Consider the following 12,421-nt stretch of genomic DNA (forward strand, 5'->3'; position numbering starts at 1 on the left):
CAGGAAGACCAGTGGTGGATTCAGGGGGCACCGGAGAAACGCGTGCCCCTCCTCCTCCCCGAGTGAAGAAAGAAAAATAATAGAAGAGAGTCATGGGTCGATAACTATTTGTTGGTGTGGCTGCAGCTAGGACACTGCTATGAAGTTATTATTTTACATATATGATATATACACTGTCGGTCATATAGTTGGAATATTTTTGTTTTACCCCAATTTATGGAAATATTTAAAAAATAATTTGAAAATAATAGATCTAGATGATAGTATACATTCTCAGATTTTATTGAATAATAATTTGACAATGTGTGTTTTGCGTGACTGCTAAAGCAGGTGTATGCTACTATGCTGATCTAAAGTATGGAACCTACGCCCTCAAGTCATAAATGACAGTAATGACGATTAATGCCCCACAAAAGGGCACTAATATAGCACATCGACACGGTTTTGATCCTGGGGCCTCACAGTTACGAGGCCATTGCTTTGTAGGGGCAGTTTCCATAAATAAAAATAAAACAGAAAATGCAATAAATTTTCAATAATTACTATTGAGAGAGCCAAAGTGGGTTAGACATTTAGGGCAGTTTAGTCAGATTGCTTTGGAGATCTCGAGAGGATCAGACTTATCTAAACTTGATCTGATCTTAGAGTGAATGAGGGGTGTGGGCCGCGAAGGTGAATGTTACAGCCACAGGCTATATGCGTGCTGCTGCTGGCATAGCAGACTTTCCCTATATTATGGGACCAGGCAAGGACCTCGCCTCATCTTGACTCATTGTTTGGACATCTGAAAGCTGGGCTCGCAGCCATAACCCTATGCACACATCAATGGACATCAGGCGCGTACGCAGGGGGGTGGTTTTGGGGTTAAACCCCCCCCCCCTCGAGTTTTTTTTATGTGTATGTTTTTTGTATGTTATTTTGGAAAACCCTCCCCTTTTGATTTTTTTTTCTTTTATTTAAATAAATAATAATAAAAATATAATAATAAAACAAAAAAATGCCAATAGGTGACCTTAAAAAGGTGACCTTACCCCCCCCCAACTGGACAAAATGTCAAATTTTCAAATTTCGAGACCCCCCAAAAAAATAAAAAGTGTCCTCTTACCTCCCCCCCCCCCCCCCCCCCCCCCCCCCGCTTATTCAGTGGCTGGCTGAGTCGTTGCGATTTTTTTGGGACTCGTAAACAAAAAAAGTGTACGCTTACCCCCCCCCCCCCCCCCAAATCATTTTATTTTGTCATTTATTTGCGTGTACACTTATATTGAGCAGATGGCTCTTAATTAAAATAATCTATGTACACTATATTTTACTCGTGAAGTTGCTTGGTTATTTTCTTGTGATACGTAATCATTTCATCAGAACCTAATTTATCGTCAGACTCTAGTAATTAATAGTACTTAAATCTGACAGTGCTTAACAATGGCGAGCTGATCACACAGTACAAGCACCAAACATTGAATCTGACCTGCTCCAGCCCGTTGCTTGAATGATGTCACGGTGAACCTCATGCGAGGACTCTGTTGTTTGGAACCAGTAGACTGAACAACGAGTGAATGTGGACGTTAGCACTTCATTTTTGTTTCTTAATGAATAGATTCATTCAGTTTAGGGGATTTGTTATATGAACCATATTTGGTCTTTTGTTTTGATATTTCACGATGATAAAAAGTAGGGAGGTATGCGAATTGCACAATATTCCATCGTAGAGCTTGGATTTTAAATGATTTGTTATTTCCATCTTTGCACGTATTTCAACAAAATTACAATTTTATTCTAAACATGATATCATTTAAGTGTGAAGTATATTTTTTAACATGATTGTATTATTATATCCTCTATACCAATATCGCCTTCATTTTAACCAAGATAAATTTATGTAATCAAAATTACGTTTTATATCGATGCAACAAATTGGTAACAAATTGTTGTATTTGCTAATTTTACTTGTTTCACGATGTATATCATCCTATGTCAAGGCCTTCTTGCCCACGTATTAAATACGTTCTTCACCATTACAACCACTTCAATCAAATGTTAGTTTTATTTACGGGAACCTATAATCTACAAGCTGAGCTTTTTAATAGGTTCCTCACATTTCACCCTGTATAACCTTCTTTTCAATAGAATTAATTTTGACGTCTTTTCAAAGAATTAATTATATAATGTGGCACTTTTAGTATATTTCACATTATGTTCTAATCTTGTCAATTATGTGAATTCTTTTGTGAAACAATTACTTGAAACTTGAAACTTGAAAGCATTATAATATATCTGAATAAAATGACAGAGAGATGAGGTTACTGAAAGCGATTTCGCAAGAAATTGAGATTTTTGTTTGGCTCTTAGAAAGAGGAGAACATTAAGTGAGCAGAAGAGAGGGAAAAGATTGATGATTAATAAAGTAGAAAGAGATAGGGAGTCAGAAAGGAAGCGAAATATGACCTCAAAAGATCTTAGATCTTAGATTTAAGATTTGTATTTAGAATCCAACCTTAGGTTTTAGTTGCAATAAAGAACTAATGATAACGTATGAAGAGAGTTGGAAAGAGAATGGAAAGAAACGTCGAAGAAGAGTTGATGAGATATAGAAACAACGATGAACAGAAATTTCGTCATTTATGTAAACGAGTAATAACTGTTCAGGTTAAACCGACAGTAAAAGAAGACTTGTCCTAGCATGAGAAAATAATATTTCCTTAAATATCGGAAATAAGCTCTGTTATTCTTCTGTATTGTTGTATGTTGGAGGCTTGGCGAATAAGACCGGTCGATCAATCAATCAATCAATACAGCTGCTTCAAAAACCACAGGAGCATCCGAACTACGACGAACCCATTTCCCCGGGTACAAGATTGATCTCCCTATGACAGAATAATGTTAAAGGTATTTTTGTGTGCACCTTAGCGCTATTAATCGTCCGCTGGAAATAATTATACATATAGACTGCTTCGGCATTGTAATAAAAATAATACATATGCTTGTAACTTCAAAAGCTACGCTCATGGAGTATAAAACAACGACAACAACAACGGGATACTTACTATTAAATAAACATGTAAAACTTAAAAACGATCACAAAGACTTTCAACAAAAAAACTCTGGCAATTTCAATAGCCTGTGCCAAATATTAGAATGTTTAAACATGACAATGACATTATTACATAATCATAAACTGATTTCTATATACGATAGGATAGGGGATTCTAGAACAACTACCCACGGACAACTATCCGAGGGGCAGTTGTCCTAGGGTAGTTGTCTTGGGATAGTTGTCCGGGGGTAGTTGTCCTAGGGGGTAGATTTCCGGGGGTAGTCGTCCTAGAGGGTGGTTGCCCTAGGGGGCAGTTGTCCTAGGGTAGTTGTCTGGGGGTGGTTATTCTGGGGGTTGATGTCAGGGGGTAAGTGTCCGGATACGACGATAGGGTAGTCAAATCTTCGCGATCGTGTCTCTCAGACCTTTCCCCCTACAGCATGCCATTCCCAACTTCCTATAAAATTTGAACAAATATGCATGTTTATTAATGTTCGAGTTAACGTGAAATGAGTAGTGTTTGTTTTCATGTCAATGTTAGTAGTCTAGAGGGGACACTAAAATCAAGTGGGTGCAGGCGCTTGTTCTTTTACCCCCCCCCCCCCCCCGCTTATTCAGCAGGCGGCTGAGTCGTTGTGATTTTTTGGGACCAAACAAAACCAAAACAAATGTCCTCTTATGCCCCCCCCCCGCTTGTTCAGCAGCTGGCTGAGTCGTTGCGATTTTTTTGGGGACAAAAAAAAAAAGTGTCCTCTTACCCCCCCCCCCCCCCCCGCCCCCCCCCCCCCCCCGCTTATTCAGCGGCTGGCTGAGTCGTTGCGAAATTTTCGGCCCGATTTAAAAATTTTAAACCCCCCCCCCCTTGAAAAAATCATGCGTACGCTACTGAGGGGGTGCATCGGTCTCACTCACACAACTGTTAAAGGGGAGGTTGTAAAAGGGGTTCTATCAACTTCTTTTATCGTCCTCCGACCCACACATAGCCTTTCACTTTCTCTCCTTTTTCTCCTTTCCTTTCAATTTGATTCGATTCCTTCGAAGGGGGGTAGGGTTGACAATGTGTCAGTGCTTTGATTATTGTGAAGTGCTGCCATCGTTCACAATCAATAAAAGTGACCACCTTTAGCGGATTTTTTCTAATCTTAATCATGACTTGCACCTTCATTGTAAGGGTTTTTACGTCTGGATTATGCCTTTAAACTGCCATATTCATTTCCGGTCTTTGTTTTCTACCGCTTATAAACCACATAATGTCATAATAACCAGAATTTTAAATTCTAGTGTTCTGGGAAAGTATTTTATCAAGGAAACTTCATAAATATGTAAGCAGGCGATATGTCTATATAAAACTTCAGTCTCTCTGGCCTTAAATCAATTGTTGTCACAACACAACAAATGATGATGAATCGTTCTTGGTACCTTGCCTGTCTTGTATTTTGAAGTCTGATGCTCGTGGTGCATCATGCCTCTTCCCAAGGTAAGTCTTTCATAACTATATTATACAGCTAGTATACTTGTCATGGTTATTAGATCACAGTGCTATTTAATTCATCGTTTATCAATATCTACTTGTTATCTTCAATATCTAACCTCGTGGAGGTGTGATAACTATGGTAGAGCAGTAATCTCGTAACCGGGAGGTCCAGGGTTCGCAGCCAAGTCAATGAGCAAGTGCCCTTTGGTAAGGTATGGAATGCTCATTAGCAAGTCCCTTAGAGAGGCTTTAAGGGGACTTAACGCCGTCGGTCCCGATGAATTACAAGCATATACGTGCTTCCTTAGCAGTCAGGTAAAAACACACCATCAAACAATCAATTTTTCATTACCGCATTTCTGGTTGTTAAATCAATGGGATAACAAGAAACTATAAGAAAACCGTTGGCAGCCATCATGATTATTAGTGAGATTTTAGTCAAAAGAGCTTACAGTTTTACATTGATGTAGTAGCTATTTAACGCTAAAAACCTAGAAATAGTTGGACAAACAACTCTCAAGCATCATTTTTCTTTCCAAATGCCAGCAACTCCCAAAATGCGGTGTAATCGATTTACCAATACTAGAAGTTTCCCAATGCGAGGGGGTGAAATAGTGTTAGTAAAATAACCCTTTTGAGTATAATGTAGGCGGCCCACTTATTTATCCATTACTTCTTAACGGGTAGGCCAACCTTTGTAATAAGTTCATTTGGTTCTAGGACAATTACCCCCTGACAATTACCCCCTAGGACAATTACCCCCCCCCCCAGGAAAATTCAGGTTAGACTTCCCTTTAATGAACAGGGTGTGGGTAATTTTTGGGGGAGGGGTTTAATGGTCCTCGAGGTGGTTGTCCTTAGGGGATTTTAAGGGGGAATTGTCCAGGGGGTAATTGTCCTTATACGAGTTCATTTGTATAAAAGCAGAGAAATACGAGAAGCAGAATGGCGGAAGTTTGAATTAAATCGGACACATAATAAGAAAGTTATGAATGTTTGAGATATGAGATCACCGTGAATCTATGCGAATCTAAAAATGGCAATTTAGTCACTGGATTGTGACTTAGTCACGGTTAGCTCTCTCCTTTGTCGAGTACAAAAACGTTAATTAATTTCTTTTCTTTTTTTCTCCCACGTACCATCTCTTTTAGGGCACTACTCAAAATATATTATGGATGACATAATTTCAATTATAAGTTCTTTAAAATGAAATAAGGATCGCCCTGATTCATAAATGTAGAAGAAAAAACGATATTTAATAATTGTGTGTGTTGGAACAAATGGGAAAGTTGTCCGCCACTACATCACAGGGAAATTACCGATTCAGCAAATTTGAAAAATTCATACCTTTTTCATCTTTGCTCCGATTTTAAAAGTCTTACAATTGATAGACTGTTATATTAATTGATGTACTGATTGCAATTCATTATTTCTCTCATTATTTCAACGTAGTGTTACTTAAATCTAGCGTACATAATGAACATGTGATCCATAATACCTTTTCGGGTATACTTCTTAGAACTTAGGATGCATTTAGTCAAAAAATAAAGGGGAAATTTAATTTGACCACCGAAACCCATATGCGATTTGAAGTTTAGCTGTTCTCTGTAGATTTCCATGGTTAGTGAGTATTCACGGGAAAACTACACTCTTCACTATTCATTCTTCAACTTTTGTGATCTGCTCACAACCTTCTCAACCATTCCTTCCTTCCGTCTTTCCTGGCCTTTCCTACTCCCATTTCACCTCATTTTTGGTGTACGAACAACGAAAACAAAAACTAAAATAGTCTTGTGTAAATGTTTTATTAAAAATTCATTCCATTATCATCTCTTTCCTTTAATTCCTCTAAACGCCCCATTGGTGGGTTCTATTGACGAAATAATATTTTAACAGCCTTCTCCACTTGGTGTTACCGTAAGCCTCCAATCTTAAAATGAACATATTCATACGTCTGTTTGCGTGCACTGGTAGAGAAATTAGTATCAAATAGTTGTTTCAAAATATCCGTTTCCAGTGCATATTTACCCTGTTTTATTTACTGGAAAATATCTATATTATATATATTTTAATCATGTACATGTATCATTTTATATTTTCTGTTGACATAATGAACAAATATTGGGATTTTTACATATTTAACAAGCATTGTTACAGTGTAATGTGAAAATACTTATACTATTAAACTTATTACTGATTTAATCGACTCTCTGCCTCGTCTGTTGTTTTAACTCTTTGAATCTACATAAGCCATAGTATTACCCGTGCGGTAACTGTATCTGTAGCTTTCATATGTATATATTATGGCGTTAGTTGTTTTATTTTTTTTTATTATTTTTGTAAATTTGCTCAGCTAAACCATATCATGTTTACACGTTTTTTGTTTTTTTTGTTTTGTCAGGGGTCTACATTTTACAAGCTATAAGCTTCTGAATAGACCCTCCACGTACCTCCATTACTTTGTTGTTCTAGTTCTCAATCTTTTTATCATTCTCTGTATTTTTCTCAAATCATTGTAAGTATTTGTCATAAACTGTATTTATAGTGAAGATATGGAATATGAATGAATAAAATTATATTGAGAAATTGTAAATGATGTGCATTTCAGCCTATGGACGTAAAGCATTGTCAAAATAAACCATTAATAGAATTGATTTGAACACTTAAACCGAATTCTATTCATGTTCGAAAGGGCGAAGAAAAATAAGAATACTTTGCTTTATTATTTATCCCTTTATTTTTCTTTCGGAAATCAGAAACTTCGTATTGCTATAGACCATCTGCATTGTTATCCTACACAAATTTCTTCATTTCATTTCATTTCATTTCATTTTATTTTATTTCAATGGCTGTTATTCTGCAAGTCCGTGCATACATAACAAATCACATACAAAACATATACAATTCAAAATAACAATATAAACATGACGGACAAAGAAAGAGGACAAAATATACAGTTCCTCATTCTACCCTCAACAAAGGAACATCCCTTCACTGCTATTATGTAAAAATATTTAGAACAGTTGAATATGCATGTGACACCTGCTCTCCACATTTTTACATCTCTCCTGTTCTGGCTGAGCTACATTGGCTTCCTGTCAAGAGCAGAATTGAATTCAAGGCCCTGCTGCTCACATTTAAGGCAATTCATGGTCAGACCCCAGGATATATGTCATCTTTAATCGAGCGGCGTCATCTTCGCCCTGGACTTCGCTCATCTGGCCCTACTCTCCAGATGCCCATTACTCATCTCAAGGGATATAGAGACCGAGCATTTTCCTCTATTGCTCCTCGCCTCAACATATTCCCGAGTGATTGAATCGCTCTTCTAATACGTGCATATTGACTATACCACCTTCCATCCTTAAATAATATTTTCGCACTTAACCCATTAACTGGTATAAGACCTTTACCATCCATTAGATCCCCAACAAACAACATGTCAGAATTTATCCAATTCCTATGAAATAAAGCATTTTCCTGTTACAAAAAAATTCTCTACGATAGCCGCCAAAAGTACATGATCGATACAAGAAAAAGGTCATAATCAAATTATAGTAGAAGTGAGGCATCTTGTTCTCCATAAAACTTCCGTTTTTTGTACTATATTTACAATTAATTATAACCTTTATACCACCAATTTGCTCAAACCAATAGTCAAATATACATTTGCAACCTGCATTTAATTCATCGCTTAGATATTTACATAACCAATTTATATTTGACGATGCAACCTTTGTTTGAACATATAACATATCTAAACCACCTTCTTGAATACTATTCAATACATTTGACCTTTTAACCTTTGCAGGTCTACCTTTCCATAGGAAATCAAAAAATAACTTATCGAGCTCCTTAATTATTTTTTTTAGGACAAGACAAAATTTGTGATGTTTAGATTATTTTCGACATTATCAATGATTTTAATATCATTATTTTTCCTTTAGGCGTGAGATTTCTCTGTTTCCAAATATTTAACAGCTGTTTTTTTTTGGATATCCTCTCTTTAGACCAGTTCATTTCTAAGCCTATATCTTTATTTTTACAAAAATGAATACCAAGTGACTTAACATAAACATCTTCCCAAAACATATTTCCAATAGTATTTGTTGGATTGTTGGTTCCCAACCAGAGGGCTTTTGTCTTGTTTTCATTTAATTGAATTCCAGAATACTTTTCAATTTTTTGAATAATCTTTATAGCTGTATTACCTGACATAACTCTACGAACAAATAATGTTATGTCATCTGCTAATTGTACTATTTTAAATGTTTTCTCATTAAAACCAACACTCGAGGCGTATGACATTGTTAATTTTGTCTAATCTCATTTGCAAGAGCTTATATGCTAAGGATAAATAATAATGCAGATAGGGGACACCCCTGTCTTATACCTCTAGATTGTTGTATATCTTTTGTCAACCATCCATTCATTAGGATATTAAGATGAGGATCACAATACATCACCGAGACCCACTTCCTGAAGTTATCATTAAAAGCATAGCTCTTCAAACATGTATCAACAAATTTCCATTCTATAGTATCAAAAGCCTTTTTAAAATCGGCAAATATGATTGCACCATCAATCTTATCAAATGCACTATAATCTATCATATCTTGAATTAATCTGGCATTATGAATGCCACTCCTGCCTTTAAGATACCCTACTTGGTCTTCACTGATTAAGTGTTAAAACTTTTTGGAGCCTGTTTGCCAAGACAGTTGCAAGTATTTTATAATCAGTATTAAGTAATGTAATGGGCCGCCAATTTCCTAATTCCATCGCATCACCACCTTTTAATAGTAGAGTAATGACTCCTTTCCTTTGCAAATAGCTAAGCTTACCCTTTTTTATAACTTACATTAAAACTGTCTAAAACAAGATCTTGTATTTTAAACCAGGATTCCTTAACAAGCTCCACAGTTAGGCCATCTATACCAGGAGCTTTATTAATACTCGTCCCTTTTAGAGCATTTGTTGCATCTTGAATTGAAATTAATCCCTCATATTCTTCGGCTTCACTACCAGATAAATTAGAAATATTTATTTTCTTAAGATATTTTCCGATTACTGCCTGATCTGGGCTTCTTGTTGTGTATGAACAAGAATAAAACTTTGGGGTTCACATTAATTTTGAAGCAAATTGAAAACTTTGCTGAATACACGAAAATATAGGAAGAGTATATTCCATTACATTTCTGTTTCACATATCATTTTCTTCAGAAAATTTGTCATATGGGCCAAAGTCATGCTCATTTTCTTGTATGTGCTAGTTTCCGCTGATGCCCATTCCGACTCCCCATTTAACGACCCAAATACTGTTTATTTGCTATATTTTTGATAATTGTTTTCAGTTATTGTAAATTCTAAATTGTAAAGCGTATTGAAAGAACTGTCTGTCCTGAAATACGCTATAGAACCTTAGTATTACTGTTTAAAATGTATTTGTTATGTATTTATTATTATCATTATTGATAATATTAAAATAATTATTATCATTATCATTATTATTGTATTTTATCAATTATTACTATTTTTAATACTTAATGCTTCATAGTTATATTGGCCATGTCAGCTTTCTAAACTAAGAATAAATTGAATATTCCCTTGTTATATCGAGTGATTTGTTGAGTATAAGAGTTCCCGTACAAACCGATATCAACGTGCACATTGCTGTAAATAAAATAAATACAATGATTTTGTCTTTTTACCGTTAATTTTCATATCATACACCGGATCTATAATATTTACGCTTAGCAGTACAGTAAATATATATATATATATATATATATATATATATATATATATATATAGTGTAGTGCATAATCATTCGACTATGGATGATTAGACGTAGAGTACTAGTAAAATAAGATAAAAATAAAGATAATTTGTATAAAACAATAAAACCAATCGCGACGATGGTGGATACGTGTTCGTGAAAGTTAGGTAATCATTTTCATTTATGCACTGGCGGTAAATTTTATGATAAACAGGTGAAAGTATTATTTTTCAAGAAGGAAAATAAAGAAGGTGTTCAAGAAGCACCTAAATGTAAATACATTGTACGTCTACGCTCTGGGAATTTCTAGGGCCATCCTGTCGAATATTTTTTGTGTTTTATATTGTTGTTGTTGTTGTTAGATTATGTTTTAATGCAATTTAGTCAAATTTGAATACTATTTATGCCTATCCGATATGTTTTTCCCCCTGTTTTTTGAACCACTGTATTTTGATAGGTTAGCTTGGCAAATAAAACAAAAGAAGTCAACGCAACGCGTAGCATCCCCTCGCAGGGTACAAATGGCCTATATACATCAGAACAAGTTACCTCCATTGGACTATACTATTATATTACTAGGCAAGGAAGTTAACCACATTTTCACATATATAATTAGGTGTTTTTACATATTTAATGAGCTATGCCCTTTCACCTTTGACCTACATAGTCAGAAATTGAACTTAGGCTGTACATGTATTTTGATACCATGTACCTTCATATCAAATTTCATTAAAATTCGTCAAACATTACTCAAGTTATCGAATGGAAACCAGATTCGGATATTTAATGAGCTATGAACTTTGACCTACATACTCCGAAATTGAACTTAGGCTGTGTTTTGATACCATGAATCTTCATATCAAATTTCATTAAAATCCGTCAAACATTACTGAAGTTATCGATCGGAAACCGGATGTGTATTTGTTCGCATATTTAATGAGCTATGACCTTTGAACTACGTACTCCAAAATCGAACTTAGCCTCTATTTTGATATCATGTACCTTCATATCAAATTTCATTAAAATCCATCAAACATTACTGAAGTTATCGATCGGAAACCAAATTTGTTACGGACGGACGGACGCACAGAAGGACCGGACGGCAGCGTTTCTATATCCCCTCCGACTCCGTCGGCGAGGGGATAATAAAATCAACTCATATCAACCTCTATCACTTTAGCAATGATTATTCTAACATGCACATAGTGGGACGTAAGTCTCCATGTGTCAAAGATCTGTTTAATATTTTGGGGTCATCTTGTTCAAGTGCTATCCCCCAAAAAGCGTTATCATAAAATACCATTTTTTCATAGTGTAACCAAATCTAATGCATACACCTTTTTGATGTGTCTCGATACGAATTATGTCATTAATCTATTGACTCGGTAACATTGTTGAAGGTAGATGAAAAAATTGCGTAATTTTGGTATGGTATGTCAATTATTATATTCCTTCTACTGTACGGTTCTATAGAGCGCATTCGGAAATGCGCCAAAAAAGCGCGCCTTGTCTAGAGGCGCCAAATTCATAACAATGTAAACAAGCTTATTGTTGCGTCACATTGACCAGTAAAACCAAACAAAGATGGATTTGCGTACCAGCCGATGAATAAATATTTTTGAAAGCGTTTTTGTAACTCTTTAAAAGTTCATAAATTTCCTATTTTCCCCCTAAAATTCTTATTTCTTCACACCAGCGTCCAAGTTAGGTTGATAGTAATATGCTTTTGTGTGGATGCTCTAATATAGAGAATTTGTTTTCAGTTAAATCATGAAAAATGTGACTTTTGATAAACTGTTTAGATAAAAATCAATAATTCTTAAATCAAAGATTTTGTGCAATGTCATGCACGCTATATGATACCAATCATAAAACCTGGGCAAAGGCGTGAGGAAATTAAGTTTTTGGGGATAAAAATAGAAATGAATGGGATTAAACTATATAAGGCAATCGATAAATAGTGATTACATGGCGTCACAAACTGATAAGCAAATTGGCAATTTGTGTAGTGATTTCCTTTGTTATATAGTTTTACATACTTTTTCAAAAATTCATAACTTTCTTTTACGTTATCTGATTTTGCTCAAACTTTTTTAGATTGGTTTGTCTGATTTTTCTGCTTCTATTGAAAGTAGGT

The sequence above is a fragment of the Strongylocentrotus purpuratus genome, unplaced genomic scaffold (assembly GCF_000002235.5).
Source record: "Strongylocentrotus purpuratus isolate Spur 01 unplaced genomic scaffold, Spur_5.0 spur5_scaffold_14, whole genome shotgun sequence".
NCBI lineage: Eukaryota > Metazoa > Echinodermata > Echinoidea > Camarodonta > Strongylocentrotidae > Strongylocentrotus > Strongylocentrotus purpuratus.